The 9690-nt window shown below is 43.0% G+C and overlaps 1 long non-coding RNA gene across 3 annotated transcripts in view; it reads left to right on the plus strand.

Annotated features, from left to right (window-relative positions):
• The first annotated feature begins 2639 nt into the window (after positions 1-2639).
• LOC106342156 overlaps positions 2640-9690 on the plus strand; it is a 16106-nt gene continuing 9055 nt past the window's right edge. The window contains exons 1-4 of one of the 3 annotated variants that reach the window (XR_001269800.1): positions 2640-3016; positions 3207-3324; positions 4847-5054; positions 5176-5308. This is a non-coding gene — a long non-coding RNA (uncharacterized LOC106342156). Of the gene's footprint in view, positions 3017-3206; positions 3325-4846; positions 5309-9690 lie in introns of those variants that run through there. The other 2 variants (XR_001269799.1, XR_001269798.1) reach the window with 2 other exon arrangements.

The raw sequence follows: 9690 nt of genomic DNA on the forward strand, positions 1-9690 counted from the left end.
GGAGAGGGCGGAAGAGAGGGCGAGAGAGAGCGGAAGAGAGGGCGAGAGAGGGCGAGAGAGGGCGAGAGCGGGCGAGAGCGGGCGAGAGCGGGCGAGAGCGCAAGAGAGAGCGCGAGAGAGGGAGAGAGAGAGAGCGCGAGAGAGCGCGAGAGAGCGAGAGGGAGAGATGGAGAGAGGGAGAGAGAGAGAGGGAGAGAGAGAGAGAGCGCGAGAGAGCGAGAGGGAGAGAGCGAGAGAGAGCGGGAGAGGGAGAGACCGGGAGAGAGAGAGCGAGAGGGAGAGAGAGCGAGAGAGAGAGAGAGAGCGGGAGAGAGAGAGAGCGGGAGAGAGAGAGAGCGAGAGAGAGAGCGGGAGAGAGAGAGAGAGAGAGAGAGAGCGGGCGAGCGGGAGAGAGAGGGAGAGAGATAGAGCGGGCGAGCGGGAGAGAGAGGGAGAGAGAGAGAGCGGGCGAGCGGGAGAGAGAGGGAGAGAGAGGGAGAGAGAGGGAGCGGGAGAGAGAGAGAGAGAGGGGGCGAGCGGGAGAGAGAGAGAGAGAGCGGGCGAGCGGGAGAGAGCGGGAGAGAGAGAGCGAGAGAGAGAGGGAGAGAGAGAGAGAGAGAGGAGAGAGAGGGAGAGGGAGAGAGAGCGAGAGAGGGAGAGAGCGAGAGAGGGAGAGAGCGAAAGAGGGAGAGAGGGAGAGAGGGAGAGAGGGAGAGAGCGAGAGGGAGAGAGGGAGAGAGAGGGAGAGGGAGAGAGAGCGAGAGAGGGAGAGAGCGAGAGAGGGAGAGAGCGAAAGAGGGAGAGAGGGAGAGAGGGAGAGAGGGAGAGAGCGAGAGGGAGAGAGGGAGAGAGAGGGAGAGGGAGAGAGAGCGAGAGAGGGAGAGAGCGAGAGAGGGAGAGAGCGAAAGAGGGAGAGAGGGAGAGAGGGAGAGAGGGAGAGAGCGAGAGGGAGAGAGGGAGAGAGAGGGAGAGGGAGAGAGAGCGAGAGAGGGAGAGAGCGAGAGAGGGAGAGAGCGAAAGAGGGAGAGAGGGAGAGAGGGAGAGAGGGAGAGAGCGAGAGGGAGAGAGGGAGAGAGAGGGAGAGGGAGAGAGAGCGAGAGAGGGAGAGAGCGAGAGAGGGAGAGAGCGAAAGAGGGAGAGAGGGAGAGAGGGAGAGAGGGAGAGAGCGAGAGGGAGAGAGGGAGAGAGAGGGAGAGGGAGAGAGAGCGAGAGAGGGAGAGAGCGAGAGAGGGAGAGAGCGAAAGAGGGAGAGAGGGAGAGAGGGAGAGAGGGAGAGAGCGAGAGGGAGAGAGGGAGAGAGAGGGAGAGGGAGAGAGAGCGAGAGAGGGAGAGAGCGAGAGAGGGAGAGAGCGAAAGAGGGAGAGAGGGAGAGAGGGAGAGAGGGAGAGAGCGAGAGGGAGAGAGGGAGAGAGAGGGAGAGGGAGAGAGAGCGAGAGAGGGAGAGAGCGAGAGAGGGAGAGAGCGAAAGAGGGAGAGAGGGAGAGAGGGAGAGAGGGAGAGAGCGAGAGGGAGAGAGGGAGAGAGAGGGAGAGGGAGAGAGAGCGAGAGAGGGAGAGAGCGAGAGAGGGAGAGAGCGAAAGAGGGAGAGAGGGAGAGAGGGAGAGAGGGAGAGAGCGAGAGAGCGAGAGAGGGAGAGAGAGAGAGAGAGAGAGCGAGAGAGAGAGAGAGCGAGAGAGAGAGAGAGAGACCTTTGATCTTAAAGAAAAGTACTTTAAGAGGAAGCTACGAAAAAGAGACCTCCTATCCTACCTCATTAGCTGGACGTTTTCTCAAAACATTTTCGTTACCAAGTTAGTGAACACAGATGCCTCATCCAACTGAAACACATCGATGGCTCCATCTACAAAACACAATACACATTCCTCTTTGACCGACCAGAGTGAAAGCAATTCACAAACGAGTCGAGTTGAACTTTGGTGTCGGTTCAACTTAGATCCGATTAAAATAAGTCGGGTGGGTTTCAGTTTCATAACCGGGTCAGGTTTTGTATTTAGGTCACCTGATTCCATTGTCGATTTCACTATTCTGATGAGATTAATAGCGTTTATGGTGTTAAACACATAATTTTTGTGAATCGTCAACTTCATTTGCTTATTTTGGATTGTTGACCATGTGATGCTGCATAGTTTCATCTAGTTAGGAACTCTAACCAAAAGTTAAACCAAGTGTGTATTTTTTTTTTCTCTGAGTGAAACTTAGAATAAGTTAAAAAGTAGAGTAAATATTTACTCTACATTCATCAAGTGATTCTGATTTCACTTATCAGTTGCAAGTCATTGTTCAAGATCTGTAAACCACATACGCCAAAGGTAATATATAAAATAGCACACTTATGTAGGTGTAGTTCTTGTATTGTTCGCGGGTCTCACTGATAGGTAGCGGTCCGCGATTGGTTAGTTTTTAATTTTTTTTTTTAAATCAGACAAAAAAGAAAAATAAAAAAATAAAAACCCCTAATGGGCTCTTAGGATCAAAGATGCTCTAAGACCACCTCTATTGGAGGTTTCTAACCGAAGAGTTCTAAAGCATAACAAAAAAAAAAAATCAAAAATGCATTCACGCAACAGAACCGGTGTCAAAGTACGGACTTTAAGAATTGCTTAAAATCCATGACGTGTCCAGTTTGTATAGGCTAATCATTAAAGACAAAAGGGAAAAAAAAATTCTATCTCTCTCTTCGTCGATTCTTCTTCGTTTGTCTTCCTTCTTTCGTTCTTCTTCCTTCTTCTCTATTTGCATGTCACGAAACCGATCGATCACTGCTACCTCCTCCTCCAAATCCGTCAATAAAATCACCGTTGAGGTTCGGATTTTTTGATTTTTTTGTATTGATTTGAAGCTCGTCTAGTGAATTGGGTTGATACAAATCGATTTGAGAATAGATTTGACTCTGTGTATCTCCTCTGTCTGTCTATCTTTACACGACTTGGTTCCATCGATTTGGTTCCAAAACTCGTTGTATTGGAGAGACCCGAGAGAGAGGAAGAACATGGAACCAAATCGATGTAATAAGAGATAAAGCTATGGTGGGTTTGAGGTTAGGACTTTTTTCCGTTTGGTTTGAGGTTAGAGATAAAGCTATGGTGTGTATAGAGAGAGCTTCTGATTTCTGATTTTGTTCAATGGTTTGTATAGAGATAGCTTCTGTATAGAGATAGCTTCTGATTTGTTAATTGTCTGTATAGAGATAGCTTAATCTTGAAATGCAATCTGTTTTATTCTTGCAGAGAGAACACTCCCGTGGAAACGTTAACGCAAAGGTCTGATAATGTTCATCACCCACTCTCTGCCAGAGACGGATCAAACTTGGGCAAAGCATCTTTCTTTCATTTAATTTGGCAAGAGGTTAGTAGAGTTTACTTTTAATGTGTGTTAGATAGTGATTAGATTGGAAAGCTGGTAGGAGTACTTTGCATTAACTTGTCTTGGTTAGACAGTGATTAGGTTGGGCGTTAGACAGTCATTAGGTTGGTAGGATGATTGCTTTACATTAAGTTGTGTTGGTTGATTTGTTTGAAAAGAAAAGAACTGAAGAATGTACGAGTTTTGGTTGATTTGTTTCGGTTGTTATAATGTTGCGTTCAATATATCAAACTATGTAGAAAGTTTTGTGAAATTATTAATAGACATAAGTCAGCATCACATTAATTCACACATCTCTCTGATGAGACTAAATGTATACGAGTTTTTACTGCAATTGAGTGCAATTGCAATTCCCTGCTTTGAACAACATCAGCCACAAATTCTTCACCATGAGAATATGTATGCTCAGTATCCTAGGCCTATTGTGTGTTAAGATTCGACTTTGGCCTTTGCTTACCATTTCACCAAAAACATTTCTATTCTAAATGGCTTCTTCCTCTTCTAATATGCTTTTATGTCATTTTTCTTAAAAAAATTTATGTATGCTTTTATTTTAAATCATTCAATTTTTTAAAAAACAAAAAAAAAAAATAAAATTTAAGAACCCCTATGAAGTTCTCCCATTGGAAGAGGAAAAAATTAATTTAACTAACATAGGTTCTGAACTTCTCAAATCACCAAATTAACTAGGGAAAATTGTCAAATATGACTCACAACTTGATTTCAAAAGCAAAAGTAAACTCAAACTTGAATCAAACGCAAAAGTAACCTAAAAAGCTATTGAAATTACAACCAGCCCCTTGTGAACAAACAAAAAACCCGATTTTTTTTTACATTTCTAGTCCCCGTAAGTCGTCTGTCCAGACGACTTTACATTAAGTCGTCCTGACAACTTACTGGAAAGTTGTCAGTCTAGTTCTACTTAGAAATAATTTAAAATTTTTGTAAAAAGTATTTTGATAAGTGAAAAATTAAAATCATGTAATTAACATATGTTTTAAGAGATATAAATTAAGATATAACAAAAGTTAATTGTTTACAACATAGATGAGTGAAAGTAGTGAGTCATGATATTCTTTGGTTTAGGTTTTGCCAACATATGTTGTAGTATTGTATGTGTTCTTAGGGTTAAATTTTGGAATGCATAAATGTTTTTTTGAAAACTTTAAAATTTACGTATGTGTATTTATTTCTGTGTATAGTAAACATTATTTAAGTATAACTACGGCTTTATAACGTGGTTAGTTAGTTAATTTAGTCAATTTAGTTTAGGGGTTAAATTTAGGGTCTGGGACGACTTACTAGTAAGTAATCTGTTGAATACTGTACATCAGACGACTTACTAGTAAGTCGTCTGATGTACAGTATTCAACAGATTACTTACTAGTAAGTCGTCCAAACCGGACCGAACCTTTAATTTTACAATGTACTTTTAAACCTAACCAGATTATTTACCGCACATATATAAGGTGTTTTTTTTTATTCACTTTTTCGCGAAATTCAGAAAACCCTAACGCCGTTTCTCTCAAAGGCGATTTCGAAGACGATTTCTGTCGATTCTCTCTAATCCATCATTCTCACCGCCGATTATCTCTCTGCCGTTATCACCATCGTTCTCACCACCGTTCTCACAGCCGCTTCCTCTATTTAAGATCTGAGAGGAAACCCTAGCGCGCATTCTCTCAGAGGTGTCTCGTTGGACTCCGCCGCCGGTAAGTTATATCTCTTACTGTCGAGTGATTGATTGAGGAAAAGATGAACATAAAACGTTGTCTCTATCAATTTATACACTCGTTCTCACCAAACTTCTTTTTTTCACGTCTATTTTTGCAGATATATAACCGTTTTGTCGAAGGCGACTATATCTTCTCCGAATTTTCAGGTCGGCTTAAAAATGTTCTACTGGAAGTCTTGGAAGACTTATAATTAAGTCGTCTGGAAAGTCTTCCAGCTGGAAAACTTGCCAGACTTATAATAAAATGTTATACCTGATGGTTGTGTGTTTGAGATGGTTGTCTTAGATTGTTTTGCAGGAAAAAAAATGGATATACCAGAACTCCCCCGTAGGATACATACATTAGGGGAAGAGCCCCCCCGCAATAAATAGCATTTTGTATCATACTTGTTGGAAGTAGCATACTGCTTTAAAGAATGCTCTTCATGATGACGAATATGAAGAGCTGAAGGAGTCGAAGTTGGGAGTTTTCATCAAGTTCCAAGAGCTGGAATTTGATTGGGCTTCAAGGCTGGTTCACTACATGCTCGGTTTCCAGCTGGACATAAAGAAGAAGTATGAGCTGTGGAGTCTCGTTAGTCCATAACATGTGAGGTTTTCACTGTTAGAGTTTGAAAACCTCACTGGTCTAAACTGCGAATACATCGAGGACCTTGAGAGACCTCACTGTGTTGTTACAAAGGAGTTGACTTCTTTCTGGAGGATGCTGGGAGTTCATGTCGAAGCTGGGCCATCTACTCAGGAGATAATAGCAGCATTTGAGAGATGCGAAGGGTGGTCTCGGGATGATCGCAAGCGGCTCGCGTACCTTGCCATCTTCACTGGATACATTGAAGGGAGAAAGTATTTAACTCCTACACGGGTTAGTCTGGCAAGGCTAGTGATGGAGCTAGAACGGTTTGAGAATTATCCATGGGGGAGAGTCGCGTTTAAGATGCTGATGGACTCTGTCAAGGGCAGAGATATTTCGGGTTGTTACACTATTAATGGGTTTGCGCAAGCTCCCCAGGTCTGGGCGTACACAGTTCTGCCGGAATTGGGTGCTAATTATGGTAATCCCCTCCCAAACAATCCGTCTCCACCGATACTGGCTTACAAGGGTGGCAAAGGACGCAAATGCTTTAAAGAGGCTATCCTTAGACAGGTATTTACTTCAATCTGGACGACTTCGCAAAAAACTTATAATTAAGTCGTCTGATAAGTCTTCCAACTGGACGACTTAGTAGAAGACTTATAATTAAGTCGTATGGGAAGACTATCCAGACTACTTAATTATAAGTTTTATACTAGACGACTTAATTATTAATCGTCTGCGAAGTCTTTTCTTTTCATCTTTCTTAATCCGTCAAATATCTAAGTTCATATCTTCTATACTGCAGACTAGAGTGATCAACTTTGTTCAGAAGTACATTGGTTAAATGTTTCCAAAATGGGAGTTTGATGCTGAGGACACGCCCGCGGAGAACATAATTAAACTCATGTTTGTGAAGAGACTATGGAAGTGGACCATGGAATGCTGGGAAGTCACCGGTACTTGGGTCAATACAAAGTCGGCGGTTGTGACTCCAGCGAAGAAAGAGGCAGTGAAGGAAAACAGTCCAAGACCTCGGAAGAAAGCTCGTAAAGAGGCACCTGTAGAGGCTAGTGAGTCGGCACCTGCAGAGGCTAGTGAAGAGGTTCATACAGTGGCTCGTTCAGAGGTGACTACGACTGTTGGTGGGTTGACTAAAGAGGATATTAAAACCATGTTCAAGGACATAATTATGCCATGAGGGAAGGGTTTGGGACGTGCCTTAAGGAGATCAAGTATCTGTCAGAAAGGGTGGAAGCTGTGGAGAAGAAGGTTGGTATCACCACAAAACGGAAAGGGACATCATCTCAAAACACTTTCTTGTATGTCAGAACATGTGTGCTTTGTTTATAGTGTATGAAATGGATCTTTGGACAAAGTCATTGGTTATTATTGTTTGAAATGGATCTTTGGTTGTTATTATATAAATCCATCTTGTATATTAGAGAGTGAAAGTGTTAATGGGACGAACGCGTGAAGGAAGAGCTTGCCGGAGGATAAAGGTCCAGATGTGTCCGCATATGCTAGTTCCTCGAAAGATAAAGCTCCAGAACCGAGCATTGTTCTATTGGACAAAAATCAATCCACTGTTTCAGATTTACAGAAGGAGGATGCTAGATATCTGGAAAAGAGGAATTCTGCTTTGGCACTTTACCATGCAAAAAGTGATCGAACAAGGAAACTTGCTGCCTCACAGCAATCTCTTTATACGGCAAACAGCACGGTCAAAGTGATCATTCCAAACAAAAATCTTTATCCAGGCTATGATTCTTTTGCACCAATTGACAAGAAGAAGTTGAAGGAGCTCGCTGATTGGTTGAAAACTTGTCTGTAAGTGTTTGCTTTTCCCATAATAGCTTTCTTTAGTCTACAAAAACTGATTGCTTTTCAACATTTTGTGTTTGCAGTCATTGTAGAACACCTCTCGATAAAAAACCACGTACAAGTAGAACTTGGTGGTATCAAATCCTCCGGACCTCCTTAGAGTGGCTGGAGGACTGTGTAAGTCTTCTGCTATGACTTAGATGACTTACTGATAAGTCTTCTTTGTAGATGACTTACCATACGTAGAAGACTTACCAGACGACTTACTGGTAAGTCGTCTGGTAAGTCGTCTACGTAGACGGTTTACCAGACGACTTAATTCATCTGATATCTTCTGACTTGTACCCTATTTTACATGCAGCATGTTGATGCTTGGATTAATGTGCTGAGGAAGAGGTACGACGCTAACCCACAACATTTCAGGAGCTAGAGAATGTGCTTCCTTGATCATCTCTTTGCTCAGCAATGGAGATTCAACTACAAGGATTTTAAGGACTCGAAGCCCGATCAGAACGGTTTAGGAAGAAGACTCCCTGGTGGGGCGTGGAATTATTATGCAGGCACTATACCATCATTTTGCCAATCGAACAAGGTTTGGGAGACGGATATTGATGATGTCTATGCGCCAGTGAACTACACCGACAGTCATTGGATTGCTATGTGGATATCTATCCCTAAGAGGCACATAGTCGTCTGGGACAACATTTGTTCCAGTATCTCCCCAGAAGAACTCGATGTGGTAATGGAACATTTTCTCTACATGGTCCCTTATCTGCTTGTTGATTGCGCTTCCTCAGACGAACAACGTGCCCAATACAGCCTGGAGCCATTCACATATGAGAGACTGACCAATATACCTCAGGCCCGAGCTGGTGATTGTGGCGTGTACGCTCTAAAGTACATTGAATAACATGCTCTTGGGATGCCATTTAGTAAAAAAAACTTTTCTAAGCCCAACGGGAAGACTATGAGGGATAAGATGGCGGTGGATAAATTTAAAGAGCTTCCTGACGCGTATGAGTTCGAAAACAAGGACAATGATGCCAACCTGGGTGCGTATGAGGGGTGATAAACATGTTACGTTAGATTATTTTGTTTGATAGATTAGGCTGATGTGTGTATTTGAACTTGATTATTTTGTAACATATCTTCTGCGCAGAAGACTTACAGTTAAGTCGTTTGGAATGTTGGACGACTTAACTATAAGTAGTTTGGAAAGTCTTCTACAGCCAGACTACTTACGGGTAAGTCTTCTACGCGAACCAATCTGGAAATTTAAATTTGTTTGGTAGTGCAATTTGACAAAGAAGTTGACACAGATAAGTTCATAACACAAATTTTTAATACATAGACTAAACACTAGATGACTAACTTGAAGGTCTTCTGGAAGAATAAACACTGGACGACTAACTGGACGACCATCTGAAAGACTTACTTGAAGGTCTTCTGGAAGAACATTGGACGACTAACTTGAAGGTCTTATGGAAGAAAAAACCCTGGACGACTAACTTTAAGGTGTTCTGGACGACTTACTTGAAGGTCTTCTGGAAGACTAAACACAGGACGACTAATTTGAAGGTCTTCTGGAAGAATAAACCCTGGACGACTAACTAGACGACCTTCGGGATGACTTACTTGAAGGTCGTCCACGTCATTTCTCACATTGTGGTTTCTTATGGCCAATTTCCTTGCATTTTGAGCATCTATAAACCTTGTGTTGCTTCTGGGGTTTGCGTCCTTTCATCTTGGATAGCTCCAACCAAGATTGCCATCTTGATTTCTTCAGCCTTCCCGGACCACGCTTTACATCCAGAGGAAAGCATGTGCGTTCCTCAACTTATTGTCCAACACAAGGATATATATTCTCTGAGTATCCTGCAAACATAAAATCCTTTGAGTACACTGGACATAGAAGTGTGTAGATATGCAAACCAGCAGATGTTCCAGCAGCTATAGCATGAGAGCAAGGTATTTTCTCCACTGCATAGACAACACAATCACACTTTCCATGTTCCAAATCAACCACACAGTCCATTTTACCACCTTTCACAAAGAATTGCCATCCATCAATTGTTTGTACCGTCATCGTATTCGCTATCTCCGATCGAACAGCAAGCAAGTATTCAACACCCCGACTATGTTGAGCTGGGAGACTCAAAGCATCTTCTCTCCTTTTTCAAAACCACTTTCCTAGCTTCTCCCTTATGAACTCCAACAG

This window comes from Brassica oleracea, chromosome C4, assembly GCF_000695525.1.
Source record: "Brassica oleracea var. oleracea cultivar TO1000 chromosome C4, BOL, whole genome shotgun sequence".
Taxonomy (NCBI): Eukaryota; Viridiplantae; Streptophyta; class Magnoliopsida; order Brassicales; family Brassicaceae; genus Brassica; species Brassica oleracea.